This window comes from Suncus etruscus, chromosome 19 (assembly GCF_024139225.1).
Source record: "Suncus etruscus isolate mSunEtr1 chromosome 19, mSunEtr1.pri.cur, whole genome shotgun sequence".
Classification (NCBI taxonomy): domain Eukaryota; kingdom Metazoa; phylum Chordata; class Mammalia; order Eulipotyphla; family Soricidae; genus Suncus; species Suncus etruscus.
Window position 1 is genome coordinate 24,006,527 of NC_064866.1, and position 3,052 is coordinate 24,009,578.

Consider the following 3,052-nt stretch of genomic DNA (forward strand, 5'->3'; position numbering starts at 1 on the left):
TAGTTTCTGTGCCTATGCAGGGGGATAAAGAAAAGGAGAAAAAAAAAAAGCACAAAACAATCATTTTCCCACGTTTAGTTATCGATTGATCTATTTTTTTGACGTCTTTATTTTGGTGTGGAGATTACGGTTGATGTCTCCAATATTATTTTATTTTATTTTGTTTTGTCTTTTTCTTTCTTTTTGCACTTGAGCATGATTTGATTTCAGAACCGAGACTATTGTGTGGTGCCTGTCTTTATTGCTGTAGTGCTTATCGGTTATTTAATTCGATATTTTTTTTTGTATTGTTGTGGTATTTTAATTACTTTTTTTACATCCTCTCTCAAACTGAGGCTAGAAGCCTCTAGACAGGACTCTGCCTATTTTCAGCATATTTGATTTTTGATTGGGAAGAGGACATATTAGGTGATGGGTATTCCCCTGATTCAATGTGAATATGTACCCAAAATACTACAGTGAAAGATATGTAAGCCATTATGAAAAAAAATTGTGTTTTTAATCAGAAACTTTCTTTGACTTACATGTATTATTATTATATCAATTATATTATATGTTATGTTATGTCACTATATTATGTTATATTAGTTTACCTCATTATGTTAATCAATTTTGTCCTTTAAATAAATTCTTACTTTAAAAAAAAAACAAACAAAAAAACAACTTTAGTTTGCCCTGAAGAAAAAAAATAAAATAAAAGTAAATAAAAGATAAGATAAGGCCTCCCAATTCTTACCACAGGCTGTGTTCTTTATACTGGCTGTATAGAATGAGAAGGTACAGTAAAGGCACCCCATATACACCTCAACACAGGCCCCTTGCCGGGTATGTATTGTGAATTGGGGGACAAAAATTTAAAAAAAAAAAAATAGGTGAAAGGGGCAGGAGTGTTGAAATTTGGTGCTTTTTTTTTTTTTTTTTTGGCCTATTCAAAGTTAGTATTGGGGAAATTTGGAAGGTCTAAGAAATACAAGTTTAGAATTCCTAAAAGTTACTTGTTTCTCCGTCCTTGAAGCACCTTTCATGGGAGCAATTACTGGATCCATACATTTGCTTTATCGATCCCCAAAGTCTTTTATGGCTATACAAACTCTGTGCCCTGGATTTTCCCTGAAATTTTATCCAAAGCAAGACTTTTTCTTCTCGCATTTTATAGCAAGTAGAACCCAAACAAGTGAAATTAAAAAAATATATATGGTCCAACAAAATTATATATTGAAATAAAAAATGAAAAAAATTAAGAAAAAAGAAAGAAAAAAGGGAGGAAGAGGCTACTTTTACATTTGAAAATAAAAACACTAAGAGTCACACATATTATATACAATATCGAGGAGCAGCCTATATGTGATATGTAGTATATATATGAAGTGCAAAACATAATTGAAAATACCAGAAAATTTAATATGAGTTTATATTATGAATATAGTTGTGGTAGCTATTACAGAAATTACAGATTCATCGATTCTTCATGTTTAGTATAATTGAACATAATTTTGTTAGCATAATGATGTCAAAATCTAAGTACTGATTGTATCATTTTAATAAGAAAGCAAATGATAAAATCAAATGAAAATTAGGCAAGTTTATTGTTGTGGAAGACCTTTCTGAATACAATTATAAAACAATTCATAAAAGAGAAAAGTAAAATTATACTTCTATATGAAAACAGAAATATATGTTACATTTATATATTTTATAAATATATAGAAGCAAAAGCAAATTAGAACATTATTTTCAACAATCATGACTGACAAAGAAACATGTTATAGGACACTTTACTAATAATTATTCTATGTTTTTTTCCTTATCTCAAAAAGCCATATTGTACTGGAGGATAACACTGAGTCCAAGTTTTTTTTTTTAATTCTTGTAGTTAGAGTTGGCCATTCAGACAAATGTGATCAGCAAGACAACACATTTTGGGTGGAGATCTAAGAAAAACTTTAGTATACTTATCAAAAGAAATTGAAGTAACTTGTAGATTTGCCCTTCAGTAATCTCTTGCTGAAATATGATTGCTCTATCTACATCTATAGAATTTTGGGAGTAGGAGGACATAGTTGCCAATACTCAAGGATTACTCCTGGTTATTCTCTCAGGAATTCTTCCTGGTGATTCCAGGGGACCATTTGGGATGCCAGGTATTCTACGCAAATAGGCTAAGTGCATAGTAAGTACTTTTCTTGTACTGTCTCTCTAGCCAGACCAGCTGCCTTTAGTTCACAAGAAGAAAGAGACACAACTTAGTTCTATGCTAAGTTCTTCCCCACTTGGGGAGTTTATTTACCTTTTTCATATACTTTCCAATAAACTTTTTATATTCTAAAACAAAAAGAAAGATTGAAAACAGAGTTACAATCTGTTTAGAGTGAGGCCTCAAGAGAGAGTTATAGTCCTTAATTGTTAATTTTGGAATGCCATTGCAGAAAAAGATAAGTCTTTGTTAAGACTCACTTAATTCTGTTATATTTATTTAAGTTACATTTTAAAATAATGCTTATAAAACATTTTAATGGGCCTGAGTGACAACAGTGGATAGAACATTTGCCTTGCATGTGGCGACCAGAATTCGATCTCTGGCATCCCATATCATCGGTCTCTAGAGCCTTCTAGAAGGAATTTCTGAGAGAGAGCAGAGCCAGAAGTAATCCCTGAGCACTGGGTATGGCTATAAACAAAAAATATATAACTAAAAACATTTTTAATGAAAACTTCAATGTCCCGAAAGAGAAAAAAATTAACAAAGCAAAAAAAAAACCCACATAACTTAAATATTATGAAAGTCAAACACAGAAAAGTACTAAAAGTCACTCACAGTATCAGTGATTAAGAAGCCATTATCAAAAATAAGGATGCAACAATTTAAAAACAAAATGTAATAGTCAGTATAATAGTGAATTACTTGAATGAAGAATCTCTGTTGCACATAGCTGATGGGACTGGAGAACAAAAAATTAAGTAAATTTAAAAATATGGTGCATCAAAATATGCCTATTTTGATTAATAATGAGAATATATGTTATATGTTCTCTATATAATAAATTAATAAACA

General features: G+C 30.6%; 1 non-coding gene across 1 annotated transcript; it reads left to right on the forward strand.

The window, feature by feature from the left end:
• Positions 1 to 719: 719 nt before the first annotated feature.
• On the forward strand, positions 720 to 852 carry LOC125997806 (small nucleolar RNA SNORA51). The gene has a single exon (XR_007491823.1). It is a non-coding gene; the product is annotated as a small nucleolar RNA SNORA51 (small nucleolar RNA).
• Positions 853 to 3,052: the final 2,200 nt, after the last annotated feature.